This window comes from Bos grunniens, chromosome 24 (genome assembly GCF_055505025.1).
Source record: "Bos grunniens cultivar Pamir isolate PY7600 chromosome 24, Bosgru_T2T1.0, whole genome shotgun sequence".
Lineage (NCBI taxonomy): Eukaryota > Metazoa > Chordata > Mammalia > Artiodactyla > Bovidae > Bos > Bos grunniens.
In genome coordinates, this window is record NC_141188.1 from 57,500,260 (window position 1) to 57,521,372 (window position 21,113).

Here is a 21,113-nt window from a genome sequence, read left to right on the forward strand (position 1 = left end):
TTCCAGATTGTAACAAACGATCATACTTTACAGGTTAAAAAAATAGTAATAAAATAAAGAGAAAAACCAAAAATTGTCATCAGACCAGGTTTTGATGCATGCAGTTAACTTGTCTCTTCTTGGCAGCTAAAACTCATCTTGTATTTAAGAACATTTTGAAATTTGTCCCCGGAATGTTTTCAATTAGAGGCATTCTCGCATGTGATGCATCAAGGGAAAACAACACTTCAAGTCAGAACGAAGGTACTCCCGGAGACAAATATGATTAATGGGATAATCTTGTAGATTACAATAGTCAGAGGCCACGCCTGCCTTCGTGCTCTCCAAGGACTGGACAACTCACTCCCATACAAACAGCTGCACATTCCTCAATACCATCATTATCCAATGCAAGGCTGCCTTCGGCCTGCTCAAATTCCTATAATATCCACATTTGGCAATTTCCTGTTGTGCAACTTCAGTTTCAGAAGTTAAGGTTTCAAGAGTTCCATGTGATTACTTGATAGAGCTTACAAACGGAATTGATTTTCTAAAGCGTCATTAAAGGTTGCTCTGCAAGCAACCAGACAAAAGAGTACCCCAACCAGCCATGCAGCTTTTATGTGGCTCATTGAAAACATAAAGGGCAGTCCTGTCATCTGCCAGTCAGGCCCCCAGAGTCCCCCTGAGGGGCAGGTGAATGTTTTTATTTCTGGTTTACAGGGAAGAAACGGCCACAGAGTAGTTAAGAGTCTAGCCCTAGGCCTTGGCTAAACAGAGGTGGAGTTAGGATTAAGAAAGCCAGGTTCCCTGCCTCTGATTTCCACGCTCAGCCCACCAGGCAAGCCATCCCCTTCTAGGACAGTTGCTCAGCCTCACAACAAGATCTGAGATCCACTGAGAAAAACGTAAATTCCCCTGGGTCTCTGGAGCAGGGGCAAGCCATAGCAATATTGGATGAAATTTGATCATACCTGTTTCTTTTTTCTTCCCATGGTGGGAGTAAAGCCTTCGAAGGGTCCTTAGTAAATTTCTGGATGCACAATTCTTCCCCATTCTATTTGTCCCATTCTGCTTCCCAGGTTAAGATCTCTTTCTTGCTGTTAATACTTTGGAAATACACTGACTGATCTTCGCTTTTTCAACTCTAACCAGACTCTTCCTTCTTTAATGTGTTGAATCCGTCAATACTTTTGCTCTTTGCCCAGGACTTTTAGCCTCTTGACACTCCTTTGCCAATTGTCTCAGATGAACAAGTCATAAAACTTCCCTGGCATAGAATGATAACTGGAAGGAGGTGGCCCGCTCCCTCTGAGTGGCACTATTTTCCTCTCAAAAGCTGAAGAGATTCCCTCCCCACCTGAGGGTCAGTGAGTCTGTTTTGCTAGTAAAACCAGAAAATTATGAAGCTGTTCATGCTAAGATATAAATAACCAATGACAGCTTAAAGTGCCTGTAAATATTTGCACATCTCTTGGAAGATGCAAAGCCTTAAACTACAGCGAGGATGTTAGTTGGAGCAAAGTTCAGCTGTGTAACAGGAGGAGGGAGATTTGAATGGTGTGGAGTGAAAGTTCTATAGTTCCTGAGATGATCGTGTATATCCTTGGTTCCTAAACTTGTGTGTCTATCAGCGTCACCTGAACACCTTGTTAAGCCGCAGAGGACCGGTCCCATCCCCAGAGTTCCTGATTCAGTAGGTGGGGGATGGGGTCCAAGAACTGGCATGTTTAACAAACTCCCTGATGGTGCTGCTGGTCGACCCTTTGAGTAGCACTGCCTGTTCTGAGGATTCGGGGTTACTGTGCAGTTCCATCAAGAACTGCTCATGAGGCTCAGAATCAAATAAATTAAGCTCTTAACAGAAAGGACTAGTACCCCAACCTGAGAAGGTAAAGTGACCCAAGAGGAGTGGGTAGATAGATGGAGACGTTGGCTTAATGGCCTTGCTTCGCAATCCTTTCTGACCCAGGCCATCCAGGAAAGGAGACTCGTGAGCTGGGGGCACTTTGTCAAGGACAGCTTTGCAGGATGTTTAGACATGAGGATTGTTAGCCAGCACTCTGAGTGACCTCAGCTGTCACAATGGTACACAAAGAGATGTAGCTTGGTGCCCAGGGATCACCCATCAGGGGTGCAGAGATCAATATCCACACCTTGAACTGCACTTGAAAGCAAATTAAAAGCCGGTGCGGCTGGCACAGTGTACAACCCAAGGTGTAGGCAACGATTTGCAAAAATTCTTTAATTAGAGTCGATAGGAAATGTCTCTTGCTTTTTCTTCCCCTTCTATCCCACTTAGCTTGCTAAGTGATTTTAATGCTCTTTAAGACATCACAGATGTTCTTCGGAGGGATGGTGCAACACTGACAATCAAAAGGCTGGACTTTTATAAATTTATACCAATTGGAACCTATGACCACATAGAAAATATGTGAGTCAACTTATGTAACACAAGCCTGAGTAGAGAAAACAGCTACCAAAATCCAACTGGTCTTCAATCTGGGTTTCAGTGATGTCTCTCAACGTCCTTTTTATAAGGAGATTTTTACTGAGAGAGAGAATAAATACACAGGCTTCCTCCTTCCCTCACCACCTGTAGAAAAATGAAGAATGTTTTGTTTCCATTGTGTTCAGTGGAAAAAATGAAGAAGTATGAGATTCCTTTTCAATGTTTATAGGAGATCCTTTGGTATAAAATACATCGAAATTAATTTTTTGTCTCTCATGGAGTTGGAAAGCACCCTATAGGTGTCTGAGATTTAGAAAAACATAGCTCCTTCCTGCTCCTCTCCCTTCAACCGAGAGCTTCCTAAGGAACTTGAAAGGTGCGCTTGGCTTTGACTTCTGTTTAGATATACAACTAGACTTTTGAATAAATATAAATATCTTCATTACATCTTTTCCCCCCTTTATTATTGCTATGGATGCTGTAGTTTCAGGCTACTCAGTGCCGAGCTGTGGGCAATTATTCTCTTAGTTAAAAGGCCTTTAGGTGAAGCAGTAATTTGGACTCTAATTATGGTGGTTTCCCAATACAGTCCAGTAGTAGGAAAGAAAATATATCAGTCCCCTGAAACTTGATTTCTTTTTCCAGAGCTCAAGTGCCTTTTAGATACTTGAAGCCACAACTATCCCAGAATTGTACAGTTGGGTGAAAATTCTGATCAACTCCTTTTTTTATATATGTTGTTCATAGTTTGGAAAATAAATAACTTCCCTTGTCTAAACTGGAAAGTGTGCAAAGATGAATTGACACGTCAGTGTGTTTGGGGTTAAAATGTTTAAGTTTCCTGAGTCTATTTAGGTGTTCAAATAAGAATCAAGATTGCCACCATCAACTCACTCTTGTGAAAATCCTGAAATGAAACCTCCTCTTCCTTGCTGATTTCTCTAAGCTAGTATTCATTTCCTTTTGGAGGAATTTGGGGCAGGGGATTGAAATTTAAGATTCCAGTTTCCTGAATATTAACAACAGAAATTGAGCCCATTTAACCAGACAGTTGAAGACCCATCACCTGCCCAAAACTATGTTAGATACACATGGGAAATTCAAAGCCACGTAAAGAGACAAAATTAACACAAATGCAAATACTGGAGGGGACTTCCCCAGTGGTCAAGTGACTAAGACTCCGTGCTCCATGCAGGGGCCTGAGTTTGAGCCCTGGTCAGGAAACCAGACTCCGCATGCCACAGCTAAGAGTTCCCTTGAGACAGTGATCGAAGATCCCAAGTTCTGTAACTGAGACCGGCACAGCCAAATAAATAAATATTTTTAAATACTTATTTCTTTTTAAAGGGAAGGGGGCTGGAGTCCTTTTGGCTCAGGAAAAGAATTTTAAATATACACCCCCTAACCTGCCCACAATAAACCCAGTGAAAGTGAGAATAACAAATACAATTAAAAAAAAAAAAAAAGGCACAGGCCTTTAGTACCCTCTTCCAAGTTGTTCCTCTTTGAGATTTTACACACCGAGCATTCCATGCCCCATCCTTTACTCCTTGGCACCAGAGTCAGAGCCTCCCTTCAGTCTTTCTCTTTGGACCGAACATTTAAGCCTTGAAAGAAGAAAATCCCTCTCACACTGGAATGGGAAGTCTAAGTTACCAAAGAGCTTGTTGGCCCATCTCATTTGACTGTTACAAACCCCTATGAGAGAGGCAAGACCAGTACTGGTTATTTCATTTATAGAGTGGGATCAGGAAGGCACAGAGAGGTCACACAACTTATCAAAAGTCATGCAGCGAGACTCTAGCCAAGCCTGGAAGACAGCCTAGTTCTTCTCATCCACAGCTGTGTGTGATGTGCCTTGAAAGGCTGCCTCTAGAGCTTGTTGCAGTATTTCAGTCCTTTACCTGGAAACCTTAAGATCCTAGCCTGCTGTTGTACAGGACGTAGGGGGATGCCTTGCATCCATTCATGCTTTCCCTCAACAAATACCTACTGAGAACTAACCATTGCTGAACGTTTTTCCAGATGCCAAACACAAGAGTGGTCAAGAGAGACCATGACCTCTAACCTCATGAAATTTACATTCTGCTGAGGAGGCAGACAACAGACAAGTCAAATATGAGGGGTTTTAGATACTGAGAAAGCGAAAAAGAAAGCGGGGACGGAGGGGTGGGGAGCAGAAAACCGGTGTTGGGCATTCTGTGAGGGAGTGGGGTGGCCAGAGAGAAGACAGCAGGAGGGCGGTGTCCAGGTGAAAGCAGAGGGCGGGCGGGGACTGGGCTCTGATTCATCCAGAAGGAGAGGTCTAGGCAGCAGGCACAAATGCTCCTGAAAGGACTGAGACCCAGCAGGTTGGCCAGGGTGACTCAGCCCAGCAAGTTGAAGAAGCAAGGACCCAGAGATAGGGTCAGAGGAATAAGCAGGAGGAAAAGCCAGATTGGGGCGGGGCTGAGGGGCACCCCTGAATCACTGTAAAGACGATGCTTTTGCTGCAGTAAAATGTGGCAGAGCCGATGCGGAGGTTGGAGCAGTGGAGGGTTCATGAATTACCAGCTGCTCCGTGGAGCGTAGGCCCCAGAGGGATGAGCAGGGTGGGAGCAGGGCATCTGGGAGGAGCCCCTGCCGTATCCCGATGCGGGATGATGACGGTTGGGTCACGCCCTTGCCTCTCACCTGTTCCAGGATGAAGCATGGCTAACTCAGACAGAGGTGTTAATGAGGTCAAGGTCAAGGAATCTTGTGAGCATCCTTTGGGCCCATATTGCCAACCTGAGCTTCCAGATCTTTGGCAGTCCTCTCCTGGTTCCTGCCCATCAGTACTCCTAAGGGAAGTCATTGGAAAGGTGGCTTAGGCTAAACACCAAGCTTCTTTGCAGTGAGCTGAGCTTGCAGCCCCCAGGCTTTCTGTGCTCATCAGAAGGTTGGGTTGATAGCAATGCCTGTCTTGAAGTTTTTTTTTTAAGTAGGAAAATCAACGAATACTTAACAAACGGGGTTTGTTTTGTGCATGCTAAGTCGCTAAGTCATGTCTGACTCTTTTGTGACCCCATGGACTGTGTAGCCTTCAAGGCTTCTCTGTCCATGGATTTGTCCAGGCAAGAAGGCTGGAATGGGTAGCCATTCCCTCCTCCAGGGGATCTTCCTGACCGAAACCATGTCTCATATCTCGTGCATTGGCAGGCGAGTTCTTTACCACTAGCACCACCTGTGAAGCCCTTGTTTTGTAGACCTGCTGTTTTAAAGCATGGAGCCTGCAAGGGGTGGGCAGTTCATTCCTTCATTCCTTGGTGGGTAAAATAGTAAAACCACTGACATGGAGGAGGGCTAGAGATCCTGCTTCTGCTCCCACCCAGGCTTCTCTGCTCTTGGTTCCCGAGAAAAGCAGATGAAGGTGTGGCCTGGGTCGGGGCACGTGTCTCTGTGCACTTCCAGTGCACACCCTCCGGGAAGGAGACGGAGTGGTGGGGCAACAGGGTGTTGGCAGTCAGAACAAGTCACTGGGGCCTCGCTTTCCTCATCTGTGGGATTAAGAGATGGGGTTAAATGATCCTCGTGGTCCACCCCAGCCTTAAGCATCTATGATACTGTGAGTGGTCTTTGTCCGTGGGGAGTGAAGGAGAAAGGATTTCATTTAACTCCTGGTCAAGAATCCAGGTAAAAGACTGCCCTGGCAACCCAGTAGATAAGATTCCACCCTTCCAATGCAGGGGGTACATGTTTGATCCCTGGTCAAGGAACTAAGATCCCACAGGCCATGTGGCTTGGCCAAAAAAAAAGAATCCAGGTAAACACTAGCACTGAACACTTCTGTATACTTAGAAACTACAAACATGTGTAAATCATTTTTACTCTTGGCATAAGAAGGAAATTTTAAATCCATCTGACAATCTAATCATATGATGTTTTATCAAACTCTGAGTTTAGAAAGATGTTATAAAAACCTGATTTATTGAATGTATTAGGATAGACAAGTCATGCTCCTGATTTATATACTAGGGTCAAACACAATACCTCAAGGTCTTGGGTGGGCTTAAGTTATATCTCAGCTGTAGTTCTTTTTTTTTTTTTTTTTCAAGAGCCAAGAATATGTGGAAATACTTTGTTTTGTTTTTTATCAATCACTGGAGCTCATGTGAGCTACTTCAAGGGCCAGCCATGCTCTGGGGCTTATCCTTTTGGCAGGAAAGGCAACTGCTCAGAGGTCAAACAAGGGCTCATTTCCTCCCCTACAGGCCAGCGGAGATCTTCCATTCCCAGACTGACTTTCATTCCTTTAGCTGAGCTGGAAGGCATTGTTCCCTAGTAAAACACAACACTTCGGAAGATCGTCACTTGAGTTGCTCCCAGATTTACTATTTGAAGACTGAGTCGTGATCAGTGCTTGGTTAGAGGAGGAGAAGCAAGTAAACACGATGCCTCTGGCAGGGAAAGACTGAGAAGCCAGAGGCTGGAAGCACGAAAGTGCAGGGCTGCCTTCTGGAACTTCTCTGATGGTCCCGTGGCCAAGATTCCTCACTCCCAATAGTGGAGGCCCGGGTTCAATCCCAATCAGGGAACTAGATCCCACCTGCCATGACCAAGAGTGTGCATGCCACAGCTAAGACCCAGCGCAGCCAAGTAAATAAATATTTTTTAAAAATGTACAAGGGTCCTTTCTTACCAGTTATTTCCCAGGGAGAGTCCCCATAACCAGCACAACTATCGTAATTCCCTTTTGGGGCTTCAAGAACCCTATTTTCCTTAGTTAAGCAAACACAAGCATTTGTTTGGACTTACCTAAGCACACATTCCCAACTCTTTTTCTGCTGCCTTCTCGGTTGTTGAAGGATTAACTTTGTTGGGTGTAGATTTGTGGGTCAGACACACTTGAAGTTCACTTAGTCTAACTTTCCACCTCAAATAGAGATTCTGGCCCACTGAGGGCCTCTCTTGATTCTTAACTCTTTCCAGGGATGAAGACCCCACTGCTCCATAAGACACTGTGTTTATTTTATTTTCAGGAAGTTCTTCCTTATATTAAATAAAATTCTCTGTCTCTAAAGTTCACCCATAAAATCTGGTCTTCCACACTTGCTTTGTTTTTTAGTTTACTTGGCTGTACTGGGTTTTAACGCGGATCTTTAGTTGTGGCTTGAGAACTCAGTTGTAGCATGTGGGCTGCAGGGACTTCATTCAGGCCCCCCGTTTTGGGAGCGTGGTGTTTTAGCCACTGGAACACCAGGGAGGTCCCCACAATGGCTTTGATTAGTGGATCTCAAAGTCTAACTTCAAACATCCTCCCCTGATCATCAAGGCCCTCCCCTTTATTCTTTCTTTCACTGGCCCAGTTTTAGGGAAAATCCTATGAAGTCCTGGTGAGGGCAGATCTGACAAGCCATGCCGTCTTTCAAAAGAAAAGGAAGGCTGGAAATTTCCCCGGTGGTCCAGTGGTGAGGACTCAGCGCTTTCACTGCTGTGGGCCTGGGGAACCCCGGTCAGGGAACTGAGATCTCAAGCTGCATGGCATGGCCAAGAAAAGAAAAGGAGAGGAATGGAAGGCTGGAGGGGCCAAAGCTAAGCTTACTGCAGAGAAGATTTTAGTACAGCTCTTTGGTTCCACGTGGCATATGATATTCTCCCTGGAGATATTCCCCATGCTTTAAGAGGATCATTTTTCCAGATTTGATAACTGATCACATTTTCTAATAGCTTCCAATATCTTAAAATTAACCCACAATGAGTATTTTTTCATAACCCCCGCCCTGAGGAAATCACTTCCTATCCAAATTAACTACAAAATCACAAAAAACTTTAAATGGTTCTGTAACCCACGGGATTAGGAAGATGGCTTATAATAATTCACCGGGCTCTTCATGACATCTAGTGGCGAAGCCTGGAAGAGCTTACAGCTACTCAGAAGGTGGGAACATTCTTAATCTTATTATCTCACATTTGTTCTTTGAATATTTTGTTTTGTAAAATTGTAAACTAAATTCATTTCCCATTAACTAGAATGATAAACTCGTCTTTATTTTATGCATCTTTTCTTCTTTATACCTTTCCTATGTGGACTTACTTTGAAATCAGTGAAATTCATTTTTTCACAGATTTAGGAAAAAATCCTCCTTCTACAAAAGGTGCTTTGTGTGTGTGTGTGTTTAATTTTTATTTTATATTGGGGTATACTTGATTAACAATGTTGTGTTCGTTTCAGGTGTACAGCAAAGTAATTCAGTTACGCATCTATCTATTCAAAAGAGGGGTTTTGGATAAGCATAAATAACTCGATTTTGATCTGGAAGCATACTACAAAAATGTTTTGCATAAATGTATTCATCTTCAAGCATGCTTTTTAGATTTGGGGTTCCTGTGAAATCAGAGTCATTTATAGCTAACCTTGAATGTATTGTTATTCACAATTAGAAGTAGATAAATTTCACAGGCAGAGAAGCTGACAAGTCTTTAAGGCTTCACACTTAGTTTTGAAGGAAGAACAGAAGTTAATTAGAAGTGATTATACATACATTGCATGTGTGCGTGCATTTGTGTTGTGCACACACACCACCAAAGCCTTGGGAAGGCTGCATTTTTTTTTTTTTATGTTTTAAAAATAAACATAATCTCCTTCCCATGTGTTGCTATAAGCCCAGTAAATCTAGGAAGCTCAGCAGGATTGAACAAGGTCATTTCTTGTCAGGACTCCAAGGGGGAGCAGGAAGCCACGGGGAGCATCAGATGCTGGCATCCTAATCCCCACTCAGCACCGGCCTGCCGGGCACAGGGACGCGCCGTGCCAGCTCCGCAGGCTGGCGGATGACATGGACGCGAGCGCAGAGCCAGGGCCGCGGCTCCCTGCCCATCGGCCCCTTGCAAGATGGATCTACATCCCCTGCCCTGGTAATAAAGGCAAAATTCCAGCTGAGTCTGCTCACTTCTTGATTCCGGTAAACAGGAAAGTGATGGAGAACAGCTACATCCAAACCTCTAAAGCAAAGAGGCTTCATTGATTCGTTCTGGGTTCTGTGGAGTTTAAAAACATATATATAATATAATGTATTTTAATTAAATATAATGTATTTTCAACGCAAAGGCAAAGCCCTTCACCAGTCAGCTGGTCCAGAGGCTCTGGGTGGGCGCTCCGATGTTGTCTATGTCGGGGTGCTGGCGGGAGGTGATTCGGAGAAGGTGGGGGCTTGTGGCTTGAGTCCCCAGTAGACACGTCTGGTGCCCGGGTCATCAGGTGGGCAGGCCGCATGCTGGAGATCACAGAGGCCCGCACAGAGCCGAGAGGAGCCCAGCGCCTGGTCCCGGGGAAGTGGCACCTGAGCTGGGGGGGCGGGAGTCCTACCACTGAGGGTGGCCCCGAGCCTGGCTCCGCGGGAGCTGGCCTTGAGGTTGGGGCTCTGAGGGCTGGCTGGGCACTGGGGTGGGTGACAAGACTGGTTGCTGAGCCTGTGTTCTCAGGAGCCCACCTGGAGCTTGGTGTCCACGGAGCTGGTCACCTCTAGGGTTGGCACGGAGCTGGTCACCTCTAGGGTTGGCGAGGAGCTTGGGATCCTGGGGAAATCTTTTGGGTGTCTGAGGCTACAGGAGTCCAAGGGCGCTGGGATACATGGGGGTCTAGGAGTCCCCTGGGAGCCGGGGTACCCTGAAGCTAGGAGGGCTTCTGGAGCTGGCGGGCCTCCGGTGGACCAGCGGCCTGGGTCCGTGGAGGAGGGAAGTCCGGCGCGTGGGAGCCAGCCTGGCTTGGGCGCACGCGTTCTGGTCCCCTGCTCCCATGGGGAGGGTCTCTCTCTCGCTGGACTATCCAGGCCTAGGGCCAGGGACGAGGGGAGGGGGCAGCTTGAATCTCTTTCCCATCCGCCTCCGTGCAGCTTTTCTTGCGTCTGTGCCTCACCCAGCACTGTAATCCCTCACTTGGTACCCTTGGCTCTTGCAAAGGTATTTTCGAGTGCAGATGGTTTCTGAGGGAGCAGCGGCGTGGCATGGTGAGCACTAGAAATTTCTATGACTGCCAGTTTGCCGACTTTCGTATTAATAACATAACTCAATAATAAAACTACAAATAAAATTTTAAATAAAGAGTCCTATACTAAAGACATTCCTCCAACAAACTGGCTAATAAGCACATGAAGAGAGGCTAGACATCACGAATCATCAGAGAAAGGCACATCAAAACCACCATGAGGCATCACTTCGCACCTACTAGGATAACTACAATCAAAAAGTCTTACAATAACAAGTTTTGGTGAGGGTATGGAAAACCAGGGCTTTTCCAGGTGGCACTAGTGGTAAAGAACATAGGAGACACAGGTTCGATTCCTGGGTCAGGAAGATCCCCTGGAAGACGGCATGCCAACCCGCTCCAGTATTCTTGCCTGGAGAATTTCATGGACAGGAGCCTGGAAGGCTATAGCCATGCGGTCACAAACAGCCAGACATGACTGAGTGACTGAGCATTTACTGAGAACCAAGGGCCCTCATACTGTTGCTAGGGGTGTAAAATGACGTAGCCACTGAGGAAAAGAGCCTGGTTAAGCATAGAATTACCATATGAACCAGCAACTCCATTCCAAGGTATACACCCAAGAGAAATGAAAATATATGTCTACACACACGCTGCTGCTGCTGCTAAGTCGCTTCAGTCGTGTCCGACTCTGTGCAACCCCATAGACGGCAGCCCACCAGGCTCCCCCGTCCCTAGGCTTCTCCAGGCAAGAACACTGGAGTGGGTTGCCATTTCCTTCTCCAATGCATGAAGGTGAAAAGTGAAAGTGAAAGTGAATTCGTTCAGTTGTGTCCGACTCTTCACGACCCCACGGACTGCAGCCTACCAGGCTCCTCCGTCCGTGGGATTTTCCAGGCGAGAGTACTGGAGTGGGGTGCCATTGCGTTCTCCGTCTACACATACACTTGTACAAAAACTTGTACATAGATGTGCATAGCAGCGCTATTTACAACAGGCAAACATGGAAGCCTCCCAAATATCCATCAGTAGTGAATGCATGAATGAATGTGGAACAGCCATACAACAGAGTACTATTCAGCTACAGAAAGAGAGTGTGTACTGACACATACAGATGCCCCTTGAAAAGATGCTAAGTCAAAGAAGCCAGCCACAAAGACCGCATATGATGTGCCTCCATGTATAGGAAATGCCCAGAATAGAGAAATCTATCTAATATAAAGGCAGAAAGTAGATTAGTAGTTATGAGGAGTCATTGTAATGAAGGGATGGGATGTTGAGAGCCAAAGGGAATGGAGCTTCTTTTTGAGGTGATGAACATGTTCTAAAATTGACTATAATGATGGCTGCACTTTGTGACTATACCAAAAGCCATGGAAGTGTACAAGTTAAATGAGTGAATTGGATGGTACACGAATTATATCGTAAAGCTGTTGTGTGTTTTAAGTATCTTTAAAAGTTTCTCCTATCCGAATCCATTCCATCACAAGTACATGCATCTTTCCAATTTGAATATTTCCATTTTCTTGTAGTATTTCGAAACCTTATTTTTCATGAACATAAATTTTTACTCACCTAAAGGATGGTTAAAATATAGCTAGCGTTAAGGGACCTGACTTCAGATTCAAAACTGTTTTTTTACCATGGACGAAACAATCTCAGGCACAGTTTATACAAAATTGTCTTTATCTGAAACTTCTCCTTCCTATAATGACCCCCCAGGTAGTTCAGTTGAGCCGCTCACTGGTGACAACTAAAAATGCTAGACAAAATTTTAACAAATTCTTGAAACTATCAAAAAAGATTAGGTCAAATCAGCAAGGCCAGTGTGCCCCAGGGGAATTTGCCCATCCTGGGGGAGAAGCCGTGTGACTGAGCTGCATTCCTGCATCCTCTGGTGGAAGTAGATGTGAAACCCGAGCATGTCAAAGGTAAGAACGATCAGAAACCAGCCCCAGACCTAGGCAGGAACTGCAAGGACATGGTCTTTGGGGGAGGAGGGGGAAGAAGGCTTGAAATAGAAGTAAATGTACGCTAGTCGAAAGAAAGATAATATACTACATTAAAAACACACCAACTAAACTTTAAAGCAAAAAAGCATAATTAGAAACTAAATTCACTCCCTAAATAGAAGGGTTCAATTTAGAAGGATATTAGGATGATACAGCAGCTCTAAATGTATCCAGTAATATGACATCAAAGCTAGAAATTAAAAACTCACCATACATGTATATCTATGGCTGAGTCCCCTGGCTGTCCACCTGAAACTGTCACAGCGTTGTTAATCAGCTGTACCCCCAATGCAAAATGAAAAGGTTAAAGTTTCAGAAAATTAATTCAATAAATAAGCAAAACAAAACAAACACACGCACAAAAGACTGTTATACATAACAGTAGGCAGATCTGCAGAACAGAACAAACTGTCCAAAAGCAGGCTTGTACAGTCCCTTCATTTCAGCGAAGGATATCAAGTTACATGTCTGTAAAAACAGCTAATTCCTGCGATGGCATGGACGCACTGCAGAGTTCTGCTAACAATTGCCTTAGAGTACTATGAAAAATGGGCTTCCCAGGCGGCCCTAGCAGTAAAGAACCTGCTTGCCAATGCAGGAAATGCAAGACATAGGTTGGATCCCTGGGTCAGGAAGATCCCCTGGAGGAGGGCATAGCAACCCACTCCAGTATCCCCGCCGGGAGAATCCCAACGACAGAGTAGCCTGGTGGGCTACAGTCCATGGGGTCACAGAGAGTTGGACGCGGCTGAGCACACACACGCACTTACCAGGCCCTCTGCCAGTTGCCCTTTTTTGAGTTAAATAACCCCTTTCAAACTTAAAAGTCACCTGCAGTAAAGGCTACTTCCTCATTCCTAATGCTGTCGCTGTGCTCACTCACTCCTTTGAGAGAATTGTGTGGTCAGGGAAGTAAAACTGCCCCACTATTTTAAAGTGCTTGGTCACAGGAAATCATAGGGACCCAGGGAAGGAGTTCTGTCTGCATCAATGACTGGAAAATGCAGAAAAGCAGGTTTTGACCATTTGCACATTCAATACTGCCCTACAATATTAGAAATCTTATCACTAAGGAATGACCCATCCGAGACTCTGACAGAGGAATCATCTTTGTGAAATTAAAAACTTTCAAGAGAATAAAAGCAGTCATGAAAGAATGTGCTAGAATGACAGATGGGACAGAATTTATAATTACAATCAAAATACAGGAGGAAAAGCACCTGATTATAAGGAAAGACTAAAGCCTTTAATGGCATCTTCAAAGCCGTGTTTTATATTCCTCTTATGGAACGTTGCCATCCATCCCCACGCCTTACTAATTGTCATGTAAAACTGTGTTCAGTGGTAGACCATGAAAGCTCAGGATTCCTTTGCCAGAAGCGTTTCAGAATCCAGCTGTCTGCTAATGCTACCTTCAACCAAAAGATTATTAATATAATTAATGGTTCTAATAATTAAGCACTACAAAGGTTGTTACCACAACTTACTGGATTGACAATTGGATATCCTCACCAATTTCACTATTTCTACTTTTGATAATGACTACCCCCTCTTGAATTTAAAACCATTTTAACTCCTCCTGTTTTTCCATCCTGCTTAAGTCTGCTTTCAGACTCCTCTTTCCCTAATTCTATAATATTTTTTAGTATTTCCTAGTATTTGCTGCGTAGTTTCCTTCTCCCCTTTTCTATTCTCTCTAGACACTGCCGATCATACACCTATTTCAACTTCAGTGTCTAAATGATTCCCAGTTCCCTAACTCTAGCCCTAAGATCTAAGACCACATTCCTGCTGAAAAGGAGTGGGATCCTATGGTCCTTGCCCCACGTCCTCAGTCAATCTTTTGTCTGTGGAAAAACTTTAACCAAAGAGCTAGTTTAATCAGAGAAGTGAGAAAATGCAGAGAAAAAGGAAAACAGCCAAAGGAAATCAAATAATAAAAGTTTAGTCTGTAAGCATGGTCAAAGACGTTTAGTTCCTTCTCAAGGGCTATACACACTATTCTGAACCGTATCCTGGGAGCTGTCTTATAGATACCAAAATTCCCACCAAATGGAGAAATTAATGCCATGATGACCAGACTGTAGCCATGATATCAGTTCAGTTCAGTTCAGTTCAGTTCAGTCGCTCAGTCGTGTCCGACTCTTTGCGACCCTATGAATTGCAGCACGCCAGGCCTCCCTGTCCATCACCAACTCCCAGAGTTCACTCAGACTCACGTCCATCGAGTCAGTGATGCCATCCAGCCATCTTATCCTCTCATCCCCTTCTCCTCCTGCCCCCAATCCCTCCCAGCATCAGAGTCTTTTCCAATGAGTCAACTCTTCGCATGAGGGGGCCAAAGTACTGGAGTTTCAGCTTTAGCATCATTCCTTCCAAGGAAATCCCAGGGCTGATCTCCTTCAGAATGGACTGGTTGGATCTCCTTGCAGTCCAAGGGACTCTCAAGAGTCTTCTCCAACACCACAGTTCAAAAGCATCAATTCTTCGGCACTCAGCTTTCTTCACAGTCCAACTCTCACATCCATAACATGATCACAGGAAAAACCATAGCCTTGACTAGACGGACCTTTGTTGGCAAAGTACTGTCTCTGCTTTTGAATATGCTATCTAGGTTGGTCATAACTTTCCTTCCAAGGAGTAAGCATCTTTTAATTTCATGGCTGCAGTCACCATCTGCAGTGATTTTGGAGCCCAGAAAAATAAAGTCTGGCACTGTTTTCACTGTTTCCCCATCTATTTCCCATGAAGTGATGGGACCGGATGCCATGATCTTCGTTTTCTGAATGTTAAGCTTTAAGCCAACTTTTCCACTCTCCACTTTCACCAAGAGGCTTTTGAGTTCCTCTTCACTTTCTGCCATAAGGGTGGTGTCATCTGCATATCTGAGGTTATTGATATTTCTCCCGGCAATCTTGATTCCAGCTTGTGCGTCTTCCAGCCCAGCGTTTCTCATGATGTACTCTGCATATAAGTTAAATAAGCAGGGTGACAATATACAGCCTTGATGAACTCCTTTTCCTATTTGGAACCAGTCTGTTGTTCCATGTCCAGTTCTAACTGTTGCTTCCTGACCTGCATATTGGTTTCTCAAGAGGCAGGTCAGGTGGTCTGATATTTCCATCTCTTTCAGAATTTTCCACAGTTTATTGTGATCCACACAGTCAAAGGCTTTGGCATAGTCAATAAAGCAGAAATAGATGTTTTTCTGGAAACTTCTTGCTTTTTCCATGATCCACTGGATGTTGGCAATTTGATCTCTGGTTCCTCTGCCTTTTCTAAATCCAGCTTGAACATGAGGAAGTTCACGGTTCACGTATTGCTGAAGCCTGGCTTGGAGAATTTTGAGCATTACTTTACTAGCGTGTGAGATGAGTGCAATTGTGCAGTAGTTTGAGCATTCTTTGGCATTGCCTTTCTTTGGGATTGGAATGAAAACTGACCTTTTCCAGTCCTGTGGCCACTGCTGAGTTTTCCAAATTTGCTGGCATATTGAGTGCAGCACTTTCACAGCATTATCTTTCAGGATTTGGAATAGCTCAACTGGAATTCCATCACCTCCACTAGCTTTGTTCGTAGCTTTCTAAGGTCCACTTGACTTCACATTCCAGCATGTCTGGCTCTAGGTCAGTGATCACACCATTGTGATTATCTGGGTCATGAATATCTTTTTTGTACAGTTCTTCTGTGTATTCTTGCCATCTCTTTTTAGTATCTCCTGCTTCTGTTAGGTCCATACCATTTCTGTCCTTTATTGAGCCCATCTTTGCATGAAATGTTCCCTTGGTATCTCTAATTTTCTTGAAGAGATCTCTAGTCTTTCCCATTCTGTTGTTTTCCTCTATTTTTTTGCATTGATCACTGAGGAAGGCTTTCTTATCTATATAAGCTGCCACAATTTTGGAGCTGGCCTCAAGAAATGGAGACAAAGTGACGCTGGAACTGAAGACTAACTGTACTTAATCAAGATGATGCCAGTCAGATCACCAATGACCAACTTCAGGATGACTGTCAGAGCTGACTGTACTGTTTCTGCCTGTAGCCCCCACCTTCAGCCTATAAAATCTCATGCCCACGGATTGTCAGTGGCAGGGGAGCTGGCCTTCGGACAGGCATTCCCCCCACCAACCCTGGTTGCTGGCGTCCAAAACAAATTTCCATTCCATTTCACCCTCCTGGCCTCTTTATTGGCTTTTGAGTGGCAAGCAGCCGGGCCTGGGTTTGATTACACACGCTATGTACCTAATAGACATTTCCACATTAATTCAAAAAAACACAAAAAAAAACCAAAAAAAGCATCTGATACATCATTGCTCAAGGCAATGTTGTACCCCAAGCTGTATTTCGCTTCCCTTCCCAACTTGCTGCTTTTCCTAAGAACCAGTATGCCTACCACATGTATCCAAGTCACTGTGGACTCCTCTCTCTGCTTCTTCCCTCCTCCCATAAACTGAAGACAGCCTGATCCCTTTCACAAGCCAATGGTTTCCTCTTGCTCTTCTAGCTTCATCTCCTCCCTCATCTAAGAAATCTTATTTAATTCTCAGTCCTTTTATGTACACAGCATGCGCTTATTCCGTTTTTCAGTCACCCAGTCATGTCTGATTCTTTGCGACCCTGTGGACTGCAGCATAGCAGGCCTCCCTGTCCCTCACCATCTCCCCAAATTTGCCCAAGTTCATGTCCATTGTATTGGTGATGCCCTCTTCTCCTTCTGCCCTCAATCTTTCCCAGCATCGGAGTTTTCCAACGAGTCAGCTCTTCGCATCAGGTGACCAAAATACTGGAGCTTCAGCTTCACCATCAGTCCTTCCAACGAGTATTCAGGGTTGATTTCCCTTCACTGGTTTGATCTTCTTGCTGTCCAGGGGACTTTGTCCAGCACCACAGTTCCTTACTTCTGCTAAATTCTCTTCCTTACCTTGTTAAAGTGCAAATTCCTACATTCTCTCAGATGTACCTCAAGCATCTCCCCTTGGAATCTGAGAATTTGTTCAGTATGTTTATTGACGACAGAGATCAAAGTAACTTAGTTTGGCACTAGGAACAAGTCCTTGCACTACTCCTCATAAGCCTGGTAAATAAGAGCCTACTTCCTGCTCTGGACCAGGAAGAAGTGACCACAGGGTGCTACGGCAGCAAAGGAGGCATACAGTCACTAGTACGAACTTCTTTCCGTTTTCCTTGTACTGAGCCTTGTAGATAAGCAGGAACTGGACAGGTGAACGTTAGGTCAGAAGAAGGCATTAGTTATCAGAGCACATGCTGGTAACTGCTAGTAAGGTGCACCATGCGAGGGGAAATGGGTGGGGGTCAGGGCACAGGGAAGGCTGGGGAGGGAGGGCCCACGCGAAGAAATCCACAAGTAAACTAGCAGCCATGTGGAGGACACAGGGTGGAGGCCAGGTCAGAGGCAAGGAGACAGAAAGGAGGCTGCTGCACCCTGCTTAGCAAAAACCAACGCCCCAAAGCTGCGGCAGCGGGATGGAGGGACAGGGCAGGGAGGACGCCTTATCCTTGTTCGATCGAAGTAACACACATTTCATCTTCAGAACAAGCCTAAAAAGTTATGTCTTGACCCACTTTTCCTCAAGAGGAAACTAAAGCTCTTGAACTACTTGTTCAACATGACACAGCTTACAAGTAGGAGGAGCAGAGTCAAACTTCAGGATCCTGCTCCTGAGTAGCACAACGTGCATCTCAAATGCACATCCCAGTATAAGGAGTAAATCATGTTTCACAAATAAATCTGGCCTGTTCAACTTAAAAATTCATAAATAAACTTCCTCAGAGAAATACTCCGGCAGGTTTAGGGTAGTAATCAGGATTTTAATATTACTCCAAGCTGTGTACAATTTTAGAATACAGGAATTCTACAGCGATCCTATGGGCCTAGTTCCACCTTCTCCACTTCTTAATGTGGCATGGACCAGAGTTTAAAAGTATCTTATTAACCTGTAAAATCACTCTGCCCATTTAATCTTATCGAGGTAGGGCATCTTTTTTAAAAGCACTGATCTAAAAATAAAACAGTGCAGAAAACAAAGTTAACGTTTACCAGGGGGTAAAGGGGCGAATTGGGAGACCAAGCCTGACATACACACACCACTGCGTATAGAAAACTGACGACCTGCGGTACAGCACAGGGAGCTCGGCACTCGGTAGGGGCCTGCAGGTGAAAAGAATCTTTAAAAAGCGGGGCCTTCTCGGGCAGTCTAGTAGTATTGAAGACGTGGCCCTCCAGTGCAGCGGGTGTGGGTTCAATCCCTGATCTCTGGCAGGGAGCTAGGATCCCACATGCCTCTCGGGCAAAAAACCAACATAAAACGGAAGCAATACTGAAAAAATTCAGTCAAGACTGAAAAAATGGTCCACATTAAAAAGAAATCTAAAAAATAAGAAGGTAGATATATGCATAACTGATACCCTTTGCTATCCACGTAAAACTAACACATTATAGATCAACTATATGCCAATAAAAATTTTTTAAATACATTTAAAAAAATCTAAAAACCTGAAGTTAAAAGATGCTTGAGATCAATATTCTGCCATAGGCAATAGGCTTTAGTGAAGGAATAAAACATTTGTATGTTAAAATCACTTACCTAACATACTATATGAATATTACAAAATACAATGTGTTTGGCAAACTTTATAGAATACACTTTCACTTCTAAAAATGAGGTGTTAGAGCTAAGTGAACACAGTATTCCTGTTTTCCTTTAGTATGTAGTATATGGCCTCCAGCCTTGAGACAAAGATAGCAGACTGTTTTCAACTCACAGATTAAGTAGTTTCTAGAACACAATGCAAGCCTAGGGGAAAATTTGGTCAAAATGGACCATAAATGTCTGCCACAGGCCTAAGAGTAAGATAGCCTGTCTGTTACTCCTGCCCTCAGCCTCAGGGTGACAAAGACTCTGTACTGAAATATTTTTGTTTCTGTTATAGATAGGCTATTTCATTATTGTTTCACACCAGATAATGCATGCATCCTGATGTAAAATGTAAGTAAAATCAAGAGAACAGTTTTGTGAGTTGTTTGTGGTTGTTTTTTGCTACGTCTGACAAACAATAAACTTGCTGTTTTCTAGAAAATACTATCTATGGATGGTTTCAGTTACAATAACTAGGGTTACATTTTTTAAATGCTCTTCCTATTCATTTGAAAAATTCAGTGTTACATATACAAATGTATGTATGTATGTGTGTGTGGTATACACACACAGTTATAGGAGAAACATCAGCATTTCAGATTGGTAATTTAAATTATGTCAACTACGCATGTTTATTTGTAAAACTTCCTGTAGTGAAACATGCTACAGTTACCTATAAACATTCACTTCTCACTGTTTACAATTTGAGTAATTATGAAATGTTTGTATTATGCAATCAACTGAGTTATAGGAAATTCACATAAACAATATAAATCTGATGTCCAATCCTGTACAAATATGAAATTATTTTCACTGGACTTTCAAATTGGTAAGTATAAATAAAATGAGGTCAGCAATACTTAAGGTGAGGCAGTTTCAACAATTACCCGAAGAGGTTTTGTTAAATGTACAAACTGTAAAACAAAACTTCTGATATTAATCTCGCCCTTAATTCCAGACATGATTAATCTGAGATGGTCTCTACTAAGCATTGTTTTATAAACTTTTATTTATTTTACTTCTTGCCTTTCTGTTTCCATTTGATCCAAGGCAACATAATCAGGAAATACAGATACTATGTAGACATCACCACAGACCAGCTCATGTGCTTCCATACAAAGAAACTAAACATTACTTAGCGACACTAGGGTTTCAGAAAGTGATTACCACAAAAACTTGGACATAATTTTTATTTTTCAGAAACACGTATAAATACATTGGTGTCTCAAAGGCAAATCAGTATCTTGATCATAGTCCTAGACAAATAGGCCCTCAAATTTACTATTAACTGAACCAAAATTAAGTCTTATATATTCTTTTCAAACACTGAATTTTTAAAATACTCAGAGAAATTTAAAAATCAAATTTTAGTTTTAAAAATAGAAAAATTAAAAAATTAATCCTTTCTAGATTATAGTTTAAGATTCTTAAGTCATACGGAACAGATGGTCTTGCCAGCCTTTTGTAAAAGACCTTTTAAACATACACGTGGCCAATTCATTTTCAACCTTAAACCCAGTTCTCTGTATATTTACACTGCATCATTTGGTAGTTAAAATAATAAATACTTCATTAAAAGATATCAATTCCTGCTGCTTCATGAATGCACAGTACTTTTATTTTTTCCTACTGTTGGATTTCAACATACATTTTCAACATACCTTTCAACATACGTTGATAAAGATGACTCAAGTTTTAAGTCTATCCAAAAGGGTATCAAATCTGTGCTCCCTCTGACAGTCTTAGGTGGGAACAGTTAAGTCTCGTTAAACTAATCTATTTCTGGTAGTTTATAATGTGGGTGTTTTCTATAGCCCAGATGCCCAACTGCTGTTGAACAAACTATGAGTCTAACACAGTTAGCCTTTCCAAGTCCACCTGTCAGAATCACGTGCTGTGCGCACATGAACGCGCACACACGCCTCAGTTCCTAAAGCACTTCTGCTCCTCTAAGGAGGGAAACAGGCTTTTGATCAACACACTATCAGACACTGAAGTCTGCTAAAATCAGAAGGTGTCCAATTTTCACATAAATGGAAAGAGAAAATACTTATTTAGAACAACAAAAA

General features: G+C 43.5%; 1 long non-coding RNA gene across 1 annotated transcript in view; it reads right to left on the reverse strand.

Moving 5' to 3' along the window:
- Positions 1–12,786, reverse strand: part of LOC147346330 (uncharacterized) — a 41,381-nt gene extending 28,595 nt beyond the window's left edge. The window contains exon 1 of the long non-coding RNA XR_015153555.1: positions 12,598–12,786. This is a non-coding gene — a long non-coding RNA (uncharacterized LOC147346330). The remainder of the gene's footprint in view (positions 1–12,597) is intronic.
- Between the last annotated feature and the right edge of the window lie 8,327 nt (positions 12,787–21,113).